We start from the raw sequence: 14,815 nt of genomic DNA, 5'->3' as shown, positions 1-14,815 counted from the left end.
CCAAGAGGAGAGGATGGGATCAAAACGCAGGTCTTCACTTTTGATCCAAAACAAAACCAGCTGCAAGGGAGCAGTTTCAAATTCGGGTGAATGTGGGCACCTGGCTGGTGGCTTAGTGGAAAAGGCAAAAGAAAAACCTGCTCTGACACCGCTCTCCTGGTCCCTTACCGTGCAGAAAGTGTTCAGCCTCCCGCAGCTCTTGTTCCTTCTCCCTCAGCAGTTTGGCCACCGCCACAACCTCAAGTTTCAGACCGTGCCTGGCGCTCGAAGAAGGCCCGCAGAGCTGTCCCGCCACTGTCAAACAGCTCCTGCAGAGGCCGACCCGCAGCCGGGAGGGGGCAGCGCCCCACAGCAGCCACCCGCAGCGCTAGCTTGAGAGCGCGGAAGACCTTCAGGACAGGAAGTTCCAGACAGAGCTGGTCTCCCGACACCCAGCCCAGAAATAGGGGCGAGAGCAGACAAGGCTCACCCAGCACTGGCGCTGTTTTAAAGGGCTGCCAGAAGTTTTGGCGGGAACTTATGGCTAAGAGGCAGGAAGCCGCAGGGTTCCCGGCTGCCCAAACCTGTGCCCCAGTATAAAACAGTGGGGGCGGGGCTGTCATCCCATACCCGCGGGAGACATCGGGCTCCTCCTTTAAACACTTCAGCACAAGTGACCTTGCGGTCATTGGGCTGAAAGGGGAAAGCAGCAAGTTGACGCTCCTGACTGTGAGGATGTTTCCCAGCACAGAATGAGACCTTCAAGAACCAGTGCGGTGGCAGAGGTCACAGCCACAGAAGTCGTCTGTCCTTAATTCCGGCCGGGCCATTACAGCCAATGTCAGGAAGATCACTCTTGGTTATGTTTGTTCCTTTTCCTATTATTCTGCTCATGTTTCTCTTTTCAACAGTGGGTCAGCTTCATTTTATCCCTGACATAACAAGTGTATGCTAAGACAATCCAATAAATTTGCAAAATCTGTGTTCCTGCCCTGCCTCTGCGGCGTAATTGATTTGACCTGCATGTTCCTTCTCCCAGTTTTCGCTAGCTGCTTTTTAAAGAGGTTGAGTGAATCTGTGTTAAACTACAGCACAACAAAACCTTCAGAGACACGTGTCCGCTGGTCCAAGCTCCATTCCCTTTGCAAAAAACCTGCACATAGCAGGTATGTGCTGGGAATACTGAAGTTTATTGTGGCATAACGCTTTAGCAATGGAGTTGATGGAGTTAACACAAGCAAGGCAGTCTTGGGAATGTAAGGGCTGAGCACTCAGTGTGAGAACTACTTATCGCCTGGTTTGGGCAGTATCTATTAAAAGATGATGTGTTGAGAGAAATGACATATTGAAAGAGCTTCTGAATTACTTTAAAAAAAATCAAATGATAAAACCTGGGAGCTCAAGAGTTAGAGGTTGCTGTGAGCCGTGTGACGCCACGGCACTCTACCCAAGGGCGGTACAGTGAGACTCTGTCTCTACAAAAAAAAAAAAAAAACCTGGGAGCTCTTCACCAGGTTCAAATAGCCTTCCACCATCCAATCGAAACTAGGAGGTTATGTATAAAATTATTAGAAAATGAGTTTGTGTTGCCTTTATTCATGACTTAACATTACATACAAATGCAGAGTGATGATGGAAGAATAAAATAATTCACGAAATTACAGAAAGCAAAAATAATTTTGCTACTTAAAAGCTGCACCTAATTACCTCACATTATTTTATTTTGTGTATTCCAGCTACACTACTTATAAATTTGTTGTAAGATAGTGGTTGAAATCCTTTTTAATTCTGATCTGAGTATAAAACAGGACGGGTCAGGTAGTTTATAGCTATTAGAAACAACTATTTCTCAATTCTAACCTCACCTTTAATTTTTTTTAACAATAAAAATGTTTGAAGTCATTTGAATTCAACATGATAAATCTTTCACCTGAATCCTCAAAACATATGGTACTTCAAGATTATATTTTATAAGGCTGCATAATATTCCATGAAACAAATATATAATCACCCACACTCCCATAAGAAAGATATAACACAACTACAGCCCAAGATGAAAGGGAGAAGAGGTATGGGAGGAGGCAAGTGTGGATAGTGGAGGGAGGGTAATGGCTGGGACCACACCCATGGTGCATTTTGCAAGGATACACGTCAAATCTATTACATGTAGAGTATAAACGTCTTAACACAAAAATTAAGAAAATGAGATGAAGGCTATGTTAATACCAGTTTGATGTGGGCATTCCAAATTGTATATAAAACCAGCACATGATTAATTTTTTTTCTTTTTTTTGGACAGGGCTTGCTTTGAACCCACCACCTCCAGTATATGGAGCCAGTGCCCCACTCCTTGAGCCACAGGCACCACCCAGAGCTATGATTAATGTAAAGGAATATATTTTATTATTTATAAAAGGTGAATAATTGTTATAATAAACAATACCCCAGATAACAATGTAAAAAAAAATTTGTTTCCTTTATTTCTGTTTTAGAAATTTAATTTATCTCAACCCTCAGAATGCAACAACTTCTAGTTGTTAATAACATACATATGCACCCAATGTCCATTGTTGTTTAATTAAAATTTACAATAAATTTTGTATCTTGTATTATTATTTGATGAGTCTGGCAAATCCACTATGAAAGAATCACTGGAGTTTCAATAATATGGTGCCCACTTGTGAGAAATGATATAGAGGAAAAACCGGAGTGGTAACTGATAGGTGGATCAAAGTACCCAAAACAATTGCGTTCTATCTTAAACAATAAAAATTTAAGAAATCAGAAAGCACATCTGAGCTCTCACTGTGAAGAGTGACAACTTGACCTGCATGTTCCTTCTCCCAGTTTTCGCTAGCTACTTTTTAAAGAGGTTGAGTGAATCTGTGTTAAACTACAGCACAACAAAACCTTTAGAGACACGTGTCCCGTGGCCCAAGTCCCAGTCCCTTTGCAAAAAATCTGCACATAGAAGATATGTGCTGGGAATACTAAAGTTTATCGTGGCATATTGCTTTACCAATGGGGTTGCTAATGCTGAAGGTGAAGCCCCTGAGCACTCTCAGAATACAGATTAAAAAGAAAAAGGGACAGATAATGCAGATCAATCCATTCTCTTTATTCTGGCTGTCACCTTGGACTATTTTGAATATTGTAAGCCCAATGTTCCTGCATAACCACACATAATGGTGGGAGAAATATCAATATTAAAATAACCAGTGAAAATGATCATTTAAAAATCTGTGGGCTTAGATGAGACTTTCAAAGAAAAGAAAAGGAGTACAGCAAAATGAAAAAGCCATTTAAACAAACAGAGGGATTATTTTGCCTGTAAGTAATATGTTCTTTGAAGAAAATAATTTGGAAAAGCCTCTTTCCTGGTCTTTTCCATGATATATGACTTTTAGAGTAGTGTTATTTTATTTCTGATAAATTATAGTTTCACTTTGTGATTACATGTGGTGATCTTAGCATTCATTTGACAATAAAATGTACATAATGAATATCTCCAATGTTTTATTTTATTAACCAAAGTGTCATTTTCATCATAAATTTCACTATATTATTAGCAGCATTATCATTATGATAGGTCATTAACGATATAAAATGATTTTGACAATTTCAGTGAGAAGATGAGAGTGATTTGGTTGATATAGTACCATTGGTGCCAACAAAACTAAATCACGTGGAGAATTCAGGAAAGTGAACCCCTTTCCCATCAAGAATGAATCAATGAAAGGATCATTATGAAAAGCACAAATGCCATGGAACTTTGGTAGCATCCAGTACCAGTGAGGGACTGCAGTGTATTTACCATTTTTGGTGATTTAACAGAGTGTAGGCCACACAAAGTTGTTGACAAGACTATCCATAATCTCACACACATCACTGTGAGGCTTCAAAGAAAAAGTATGAGTAGCAGAAGTGTCACTGCAAATGTCATAGACAAAAACAAGAAAAAAGCAGAAGCTTGATTACAAGTTATATGGTATAGATTTTGGAAAATTCTAAAATTGCTCTGTGAAACTGTGTTCTGTTGACCATCAGAATCAGGACAACACTAGGAAAGCATCGATCTAAACTCTGAGGAGCTGGTGACAGGCATCTCAGTGCATCATTCTGTTTGGAAGATGAGGGTCATAGCAACTGGGTAAAATAATAAAGTTTGAGGGAAGTGGAGAAAGTGTCGTCTGTGCTCCAGGTGTCCCGATCAGGTTCACTGGGTCCCTGAATTACCTGACCTTACCCTACTTGATTTATGAAATACACAATGTTACCATAATTTAATACAAACTTAAAATTCAGTAATGCTTAAAAATATAAATAGAAGTTTTTATTAATAAATATTTGAGGTGTTGATTTCATTGTGGATAGAAATGAGCAATCACTGTCCTCATTTTGTTTATAGCAATATAATGGTTCCAACCGTCTATATATTCTCTATTAAAGGTACATAGATACTAAAACCTCTATTATTACTAAATTCAGACAATGTTAACACAAATTTAGCTGTAAAGGTTCAGCAACCAAATTAAAATTTTCTTGTAGTTTTTATAAATATATATATATATATTATTTTTTTTTTTTTTGAGACAGACTCTCACTTTGTTGCCCTCAGTAAAATGCCATGGCATCACAGCTCACAGCAACCTCAAATTCTTGGGCTCAGGTGATTCTCTTGCTTCTGCCTCCCGAGTAGCTGGGACTGCAGGCACCTGCCACAATGCCCAGCTATTTTTAGAGACGGGGTCTCATTCTTTCTCAGGCTGGTTATAAATATATCTTTAAATTAAAAAAATAAAATTTGAGACTTTTGGAGAAAAAGTTAAAGATAGTGTTGGAGAATTTTTTTAACGGTATGCTACTTTTTCAAATATTACCAAGTATTATTTTCTTGGTAATATAGAAATTCCACACACTCTAATCACACTAATATTAAAACCAGTGTTATAAGTCCTAGTTTACTTTAAAACCTAAAATACTGAAACTGAATGTACAACAAAATATTTAAATTAATGCTGAACATTTTAGCTCACATTCATCTAGCTAATTGTTTTCTTTACAAAGATTTATTAGAAATAAGAAAACAGTATTTTCAAATATATCTGTGGTAAACACAAAAAAGTTCACTTTAAAAATAATTACCCAAATGGAATAAACTAAATAATATTTATGGCCACCTATTAAAATAATTATTATATAATAGTAAGAATATGTCATGTTTTGTGATACTATGAGTTTAAACAGTCTCTACACTGTTGAAATACTTTAAAGTATCTTCCAAATTAAAAAGCAAAAATATGATTAAAATCTATAGATTTTTTTCTAGATAAGATTTCATATACATGCATATAAGTTAAGAAAAAGATTAAAGATTAAAAGAAGATAAATAAAATGCAATACATTAGAAGTCATAAATATTTTTGCACAAAACTATACATTTGTGCTCTAGTACAACTCATAAAATTTATATTTTCATGTCAGGGAACATCTATGGTGTTTACTTGTGATGAGGTACAATTTAAGACTGAAATTCTGAGCACAGAAGTTGAACATTTTACTGAAAAAATTCCTGCTTTTTCCCACCTCCTCCACCCCTCAGTTTTCAGATCACAGTGTTGACAAAGCAGAGAAACAGACACTCACCAAGATGAGTCTTGGAATTATTCTGTGCATGTACATTGTTGTTCCTAAAGACATGATTATAAGAAGAGATGTGAGTTCATCTCCCTGCAGGACCATAATCCTCATGTCATCTATAGAAGCAAAACAGCTGTGGCCCTTGGAGTGTGAGAAAGGGGAGCCACCAAAGGGAAAACAGAACTTTCCTAATTCCTGGAAGTTAACAATATAGGAAACACCTGAGTTTGAAACTGTTCTATCCCTGATTTCATTTCCCCAGGCCTTTTCAGTCTGGGCAGGATGTCTAGTCTCAGCCCTTGTCAAGGAGATAAAAGTAAATAAAGACATGATGGGAAGACCTACTCAGGAATTGTCATCCTCAAGCAGTGTTAATGACCTGAATGGGCTTTTATTATTTCTTGAACTAGCCCTCATTACATTTAAATGCTACCAATTAGAAAAGGATGATGTTAGAGATTTGTTCAAGATCAACACTCAGTAAATAACATTGTAATAACAATGTTTCTACTAATTTCAAATCCTAATACCTTGTCTAATATGCCACAAATTCAAAATCATTCCCAGTGATGGACCTTTGCTTGGCTTTCTTCAGTGTTAAGTCAGTGCCTGGTGCCCCAAGATCGCGTTAGTGTACACAGCTATGATTTAATAAAAAGAAAATTAAAAAAGAGAATCAATACTTCATTAGCTTAATTTGAAAAAAATCAATGATGTATTTGAAATTTAAAGTCACCAGGGTTTACTGAAGGCCGTTCTTATGTTTATCTGACATTACACCAGGTTTACAAAATATAATTTTTTCTTATTCAATGTGTAGATGATTCAGTGTGCACACTGGATACATTCTCCTCCTAAGGGAGATTCAGAAATAGATTCAGCTGACCTCTTGCAACAATTAGCTTACAAAGTCCACGAAGTTTCCATGGAAAAAACCTGAATTTTCCAGAGAAAAGTTTAGTTATTTAGGACATGATCTGACTGCAGAATTAATTCCCCTTTCACCTGAAGAAATATAAGGCATTTAAAAGTTTTGCTAGACCCAAAAGTAAAGAAAGTTAAGTCTTGAACTTGAAAAATGTTATGGGTATAGAGTTCCATATATTTGTTTGTTAGTATCGCACTTATATAAACAAGTGTGTGTGTGTAGTAAAATTATTTTGAAATTTTAATTTTAATTTTAATTTAATTTTAATTTTATTCTATTTATCATTAGGAACCTTGTATGTATATAGTATATATGTGTGTGTGTACATATATACATGGACATAGTAAAATTATTTTGAAAGTATTATTTTAATACTGTTTATCAGAAGAAATCTTTTGGATGATTGCTTGACATTTTTCAGAAAAATTAACTTTATTAAGTTATACAATAATTAGGTAATACAGTCCAGATAATGCTGACAGTTAAAACATGTTCTCTCGCTAGTGAAGTAGTGCTACGTATTGGCCTTGGCCTACTTTTCCTACAAAAAAGCTTGATGCAGGTGTGCATGCAGAGATGTTTCATAGCACTTGTTTGGGAGTATTTTGGTATATAGTTATTAAATCTTGACTCTGGTGAATCTTCCATACAGTTTTATGAAGTCACCCAAAAACTATGCAAGGGAACCATGAACAGTGCTTGAAGCAAATATCCACAATTACAAATGTAGGTATTTAAATTCAGTGAATTATTAGTTTAGTGTAGCTGTAAGAACATCTCTTAGCACCTTATGAAAATAAAGACAAAAATATGCCAACCCATGTAAATATTTCATAAGCCTTACTTCTTGTCACAGAGTTTATACAAGTGCTGAATGAACACAGTCCTCGTTGTTGAATGCCCTGAAGGCAATCATTGTTCTTTCTGCAACATTGTCTCTTATTTTTTTGAAACTTAAGAGTCTATAAGTCTTATATTGCAAATTTTAGTGTTTAAAAGGAGCAGTCATCAGGTGTATTTTTTTTTTTGTTTGTTTGTTTCTTTTTGCTTCTTTCTTTCTTTTTTTTTTTTAAGAGATAGAGCCTCACTTGGTTGCCCTTGGTAAATAAAGTGCTTGGTAGAGTGCCTGGTGTTACAGCTCACAGCAACGTCCAGCTCTTGGGCGTAGGCCATTCTCTTGCCTCAGTCTCCCTAGTAGCTGAGACTACAGGTGCCCACCACAATGCCTGGCTATTTTTTGTTACAGTTTGGCCGGGGGCCGGGTTTGAACCCACCACCTTCAGTATATGGGGCCAGCGCCCTACTAACTGAGCCACAGGAGCCGCTCCAGGTAAATTTTCTCTAAGGTATACAAACTGTGCTCAAGAAAGTTCATCATCTTGTAGGGCAGTTAGCACAGGATTGTAGGAGGTCTGTACCTAAAAATAATAATTTTTGCAAGGAAAACCATCAAATGTGGAAAAATGTTGCATATCTTTTCCTTTCCTGTTTGGGACACTGTCATTCATCAGATGGGCAAGTCATCAAGAGGATGATAGTGTTGTTGTAAAAAATAGGAGGCCTTTGATGGCAGTATATGACCAGACAGCCAGTGAACTTGGGTTGGGGCTTATGTATTTTTCCCTCCCCAAAGCAAACTGGTAGTGAGGTTCATTTTCTTCACACTTCTAATCAATATACCTTTTCCTGTCATTTACATTGCTGTATATTCTTTTTCCTGTTTGTTTTAAATTATGCTAGAATAATTTATAATTTATGTATATAAATCCTCACTTTAAAGACTGGCAAATTAAAATAAGACGATGTTGTATCCAAATATCAAATACCAAAATAAAAATCAACCTGGAACAGCTATTTGTGAACAGGTACACTCCTCCAAGATGAAGAAATCACACCAAAAAGTAGGCAAGTCAGTCATTGAAGAGAACAAACCTCCAAGATACACGGTGGCCAAGAGGGTATTTATGAGGAATGATATTCTGAATATGGAAAGTATGATTAGCATGGGTTCTACTTAGAGAGGATCACATGGGAAGGAAGGCTTATCAAGGAAGAACCAATTGAGACTTGAAGGACGAGAAGGAGGCAGCCACAAGAAGGGCAGGAGATACTGAAGCATTCCAGAAAGCAGAAGTGGCAGGGCTAAGAGTCTGAGGGAAGGAGACCTTACAGACTCCCACATAGAGAACAAAAACTGCAAATTGAAAAGAAGGGCCTAAAAGCATGCCAAGTCAGCATTTTGTCAACCTCATTTTATAACTTTTGACATTCATACGAATTTTAATATCATTGCACTTGGAAACCACTTTTAGGTCATAGCTTTTCCCTTTGTAATCATTCCTGAGTATGAGTAATAGGTGCTTAGAAATCATAATCAATCATAAGCCAAAGAGTTAATCATAGCCATGTACTTTGCAAGGGAACATTATTCAAATCTTGTTAAATGTTTTTTAAAACCCTCTGGAAAGTATGAAGGGCTGGGAAAATCTGAAAAGGTGAAGTGGCAGAATAAGGGGAAGAAAGAACTGCCCACGTTTAGAAATATATCCGAGGACCATTTCCGACTTGCTGGTGATGAGGGGTGAAGGAGGAGGGTCCTGGAAAATGTCCAGTTTCATGGCTCAAGCAAATGGATGTAAAGATGGGAGTAGCATGTTGTATAAAAGAAAATCTGGGGAAGGAATTAAGATTTGAAGCAGGCAGAGGAGGGTGTGGTTTGAGAGGTGTCTTTTGAAACATGGATGCAAAGTGCTTAATGCCTCCTAAGTCCAGTGTGGTAGGTCATACACAGCCCCTGCCCTCCAAGAGCTGCAGTTTAAGGGCCTCTGTGTTGACTGGGCTTCCCTGGTGTCAGCGAATCATTTTTTATGCAGGTGAAATGATTTCATAGTGGGTCCAGTGTTTAAGGAGAAGCTACAGATGTAGAGAGGTTTTTCCACCTCTTACTCATTTTTTGCCTTGTTGAGGTTTTGGGTTAATCCTCAATATGACAAAAACCTCCACATTCAATGTGTGTTTCTGCCTATCTGTAGGAGAGATAAAGGGAGCCCATGAGGGCCAGGGATGCTGAGGGAGGCCCTATACATTACAGTCACTATAGGTTGTGTTGAGGCAAAGAGGAGAGGGGTTAATAAATGAAATAAATATTAAACATCGAAGATAAATCCCTCAAATTGACCTTTACTGTCTTATCTTCTGAATGGTATTCACATTAAAGATGGCTTTATGGAGGATGTTTTGTTTTGAGACAGAGTGTGAATTTGTCACCTTCAGTTCAGTGCCATGTAGTGTCAGAGCCCACGGTAACCTCAAATTCCAGGGCTTAACTGATCCTCTTTACCTCAGCTACCTGAGCAGCTGGAACTACAGGTGCCTGCTATAATGCCCAGCTAGTTTTTCTAATTTTAGTAGAGATAGCGTCTTGCTCTTGCTTCTAAGCTCAGGCAATTCACCTCCCAGAGTGCCAGGAATACAGGATTGAGTCGCCATGCTCATCCTATGGAGAAGTTCTTAATATTTATTGAAACAAATCATTTTAATAATGATATAAGTGTTTGTTGCAATAGATTGGTCCATAAATAAAAGCCGCTCTGCAAGAATTAAATTACTGCTTACAGCATGATTCCGATGTTTGCCTGGGACCATTGTGATTCATCTGATCTTAGGGCTCGTCCTCCAGGCCAGCTTCACAATTGCATATGTTCTTCCAAACTGATTTTAGACCCTAATGCAGTTCAACTGGTTACAATTCAGAATACTTACGGAGTTTGGTAAGAGTTTGAAAGAAAATTCGTTTTATATGGTGGTGTTTTCAGAGCTTAATGTTCTTGTTATTTATATGTGGCCCATTTGTCTATTTAACAGGTGGAGGATTCCACAAGTTTTACCATCTATAAGTCCTAACATAATCCCAAATTATTCCTTTTTTTTTTTTGCAGTTTTTGGCAGAGGTTGGGTTTGAAACCTGCCGCCTCTGGCATATAGGTCCAGTGCCCTATTCCTTTGAGCCACAGGCGCCACCTTTCCCCAAATTTTTCTTTACTAGCTTCAAATGATGTCCCTGGAGCTGTCAGCACTGCCATGGAACTAGTGGGATGAAATGAGAAGCCAAACTAAAGGCTTCCATGAAGTGAAAGATGGGGCTGCTGGCATGAAAGTGAAAAGCCAAACTAAAGGCCCGCATTTTCAGTTCACTGATAAAAAAGTGTGGAATATTAGTACAGCATGTGGTTGTAAATGTCCACTTAGAATAGAGGCTATGTGTTGCCTTTTCTATTTCACAAATCAGAGAGTTAAAATTAGTCATTATATGTTTTCTGTTGACAAAATTGTCTAACTTACAGATACATGTAGGGTCTTGTTGGGTTAGACTGTGGACTCTAAGCTTTTTCTGGATTATTATTCAAAGCAAAATATTTCCATGTAAATCATATTAGTGGAAATAATGTACTGGCCTTTTCATCTTTATAATCATCTTGCAAAATCTCTAAACTATGAAATCTATGGTAATTTAAAATCTATATTTGGTTTGTTACAAGTAAGCTTTAAATTATAGCCTATATTCCAATAATGAAGATTTAATTATGTTGACTTCAATTTTCTACATGCACAGAAGTGTTCTTTATCAACATTTTTATTTTTCATTAATAATTTATAACTCATGAAGACATTTTTAAGCAAAGGTAGTTGTTTTTTTAACTATCAAGTGTGTTGACTGTCAGAGCCAGGATGCTACATCGCAGGCCTGGCCCATGAAACTGCCAGGACACGAACCACTGTACAAGCTTGCTTGGGGTATGGTTTCCCATAAGTGCCAGGGAGCCCATAGTCTCAGTCAAGTAAGGCTCTCCATCAGGAGGAGCCAGTTGTCTCAGTCAGGTCAGAGCTGCCAGACTGCCTCAAAGGTGCAGCAGTCAGTCTTACTAGGAGCCCCGACTAGCTTCTCCTGTGGCTATTTATAAAAGTGATCCTATGGCTATTTACACCACACGTGTACAGATTGCCAAGCAATGATGTACGTGCTCTTGAGCTCTTTATCGAGAGACCGATCCTTTCCCCCTTCCCTTATTACCAAGATTTTTCCTTTTCAGGTGTCTCCTACAGTTGTTGTTGCCTTTGTTTTGTGAACACACCATAGTGAATGGAAAAGTAACATTTATAGTGCTTTAAACATGTCGGTAAATTCACTTGAATATTCATTTGAAGAGTCTTGGATTTCTTCAGATCTTTATTCTATATCTGCACAAAGCATCTACTTTATACATGACATTGTGAGTATCAAAATCCCAAATGAAATAATCCTATAGATTCATAATGTTTTCTGAAATTTAACTTTGAACATTTCAAAAAGCATGAATTTAAAGAAATCTTCTAGATCAGGTAGCTGCCAGTGCCTTAGGAATTCCTGCACTGAAAGCCTACAATAAACAGCCTGGAAGAGAGCTAAGGAACCAGGTGGGCCATGATATGTGCCCCAAGGATAAGTGCTTTATATAGCAGGTGAAATTAAATTATTTGCCTGCTCTTATGAAAGAATCTGTTACTACTATATTGAAAAATTATTTAGGGCTAAAAATTATTTCGTTAAAGATAACTGAAATTCTGCTCAACAAGGTATCCTTCAACTGCTGAGAAGTTGTCAGAATTACATTTTTATAATAATTCTGAGAAGGCACCCAGGACAATGACTGCTTACACTTGCAACAGAAGAGCTCAGCATTTCAGAAAGTATCTCATTTGCCTAGTTAATTTGATGCATGCAGTTATCTTTTTTAAAAGCTGTTTATTATTATTATTATTTGACACAGAGTCTTATCCTGTCCACCTAGGCGGTTGATTGCCATAGTATCACCATAGCTCACAGGAACCTCTAGTTCTTGGGCTCAAGAGTTTCTCTTACCTCAGCTTCCTAAGTAGGTGGGACCCACCACAATGTCTGGTTAGGTGTAGGTCATAGCATTTTGAAATCCTAGGTTCAAGTGATCCTCCTGCCTCAGCCTCCCAAGTGGCTGGAACTTCAGAAGCCCACCATAACACCTGGCTAATTTTTTCTATTATTCGTAGAGGTGGGGTCTCACTGTTGCTCAGGCTGCTCTTGAACTCCTAAGATCAAAGGATCCTGCCACCTTAGTATTCCAGAGTGCTAGCCTTACAGGTGTGAGCCACTATGCCCAGCCAACACCTACTATTTATCAGCAATACAATTCAATTGAAATAGTATGAAATCTGTGTTCAAGTCACACAGTGATTTATAACAGAAATAGTATGATAGCCAGAAAACAACTTTTTTAAGTATACAAAAGATAGGGAAAATGAAACATTTCCAATGTGTAGACTAATGCTTTCCAAGGATAAGCCAGCTTAGCTTAAGTGGCTATTTATATAGTGGGTTTTGAACATTTGGGTATTGACATCTTAGTTATTTTAACAAAACTTTCATTATCATGTTACATCAAAGATAGGACAGTTTCAAGACAATGGTGTGTAACACATCATTCACAATTTTCTATTGATTGACAGAAATCGAAAAACTCATATGAAGGAGGCACCTATGTTTCAGTTCAGTAACAGTGACCTTCTTGTTTCCACCAAAATGATCTCTACTTTGGGCGATGCCTGTAGCTCAAAGGACTAGGGCACCAGCCCCTTATGCCAAAGGTGGTAGGTTCAAACCCAGCCCTGGCCAAAAACTGCAAGAAAAAAAAGATCTCTACTTTTTACTATTCATCTGAGAAGTGGGAAATAGATAATAACATTAGTATCCACTAATGCTTGAATAATTTCTATCCTCAGCAGGATCCAGGTGTTTAGACATAGTTAAGTTCTAATTTCCAGATGCATGGTTAATTTTTCAAATAACTGGTTATTTGTTTTTCCATATATGTGCTACTTCTTAATTAGTGATTATCTCTTATATCTTTCTAATAAATTCCTTTTTCATAATAGAGCTGCAGAAGGAAAGTGAAATGTAGAATGGAATAAAAAATATAAAAACAAATATAAAAAACAAGAGTATTGGGTGTGGAAGGTGGTGTGGTAAAGCTTCAATGATAGACCAAAGAGTTTTTGCTGGCTCCTGCAGGTCAGAGTGATTGAAGATTCTCTGACTGGTTGGGAAACTGTCACTCAGGCAAAGCTCCACACAAGCCTGCTGCTAAATCTCTCAGAAAACACATCTTTCTTTCTTTCTTTCACTGTATGTGGTTCTTGTGTAACCTTTCTTTTCTTTCACTAGGTCAGTGCTGTGTGTTGTGACAGCTGAGTTCATTTCATGGTTTCTAGCTTCCTAATTGTATCTGGATCACCTGTAGGGTAAACACGCCTACAATTACATTATTTTTCCTGCCCTTCTGACAGTTAAGGTTTTCTTGGCATTTTTTGATTGTTTCCAACTGTTTTGCCTTTGATTCCACCATGTCTTCGGGATAGGTGCCTTTTTTGTGAGTTTAATAAGGAAAACATGTCATTTTGAGTAGAGATGTGCAACATGAGTGTGTGCGCTCTGTTGTCATGATGAGTTTGACTTCTAGGCTCATCATTCTCTCACTCTTCAACATGACATTTTTAGAAACAACAGCCTGACCTGATTACCATGGTGTTCTGAATGTGGTCTCTGGCAGTCATGAGAAAAAGATTTCTTGAATGCCACATTTTGTATGTTTTCAAAGTCCAGGGTTTATGGGTTCTGGTTAAGAGCCTGTCTTTCTTTCTTTTCTTTTCGTTTTTTTTTTATTTTCCGGAGTTTTTGAACCTGCCACCTCTGGCATATGGGCCGGTGCCCTGCCTTTGAGCCACAGGCACCGCCCAAGAGTCTGTCTTTCTCTCTAGGCAGCCAGTGGCGATACTGTTCGCTAGCAGAACATCCTTCTTCCAATGTCAGGTTAGGATTATTAGCAAATTGATTGAATGTTGAGTTACATATTAATATATGGGATATGGATATTTACCTTGTCTCTGGAAGCAAAAATCATTTCAGACTCAGTAATATAATTTTGGCACTGCTTCAATTGCCATGGAGGGCGGTATCCTTATAAATTATCCTCCCTGGCCAATTTCTTCAAGTGCTTTCCCTGAACTCTCTCCAAGTAACTTTATAGTTTCATGTCTTAAGTTTAAATTTTTTTATCCAGTGAGAATCAATTTTTGTTAATGGTGAAAGGTGTGAGTCCAGTTTTAGTCTTCTACATGTCAGGAGCCAATTCATCTAGCCCCATTTGCTAAATAGGGAATCTTTCTTCCAGTTAATGTTTTTGATAGGCTTATCAAAGA

At 37.7% G+C, this 14,815-nt stretch overlaps 1 pseudogene; it reads right to left on the bottom strand.

The window, feature by feature from the left end:
- Positions 1–486: 486 nt before the first annotated feature.
- The window catches only part of LOC128572530 (RNA-binding E3 ubiquitin-protein ligase MEX3C-like), a 42,962-nt pseudogene continuing 28,633 nt past the window's right edge, over positions 487–14,815 (bottom strand).

This window comes from Nycticebus coucang, chromosome 20 (genome assembly GCF_027406575.1).
Source record: "Nycticebus coucang isolate mNycCou1 chromosome 20, mNycCou1.pri, whole genome shotgun sequence".
NCBI classification, from domain to species: domain Eukaryota; kingdom Metazoa; phylum Chordata; class Mammalia; order Primates; family Lorisidae; genus Nycticebus; species Nycticebus coucang.
The sequence above is the reverse complement of the archived record's forward strand: the minus strand, read 5'-3'. Positions and strand labels throughout refer to the sequence as shown.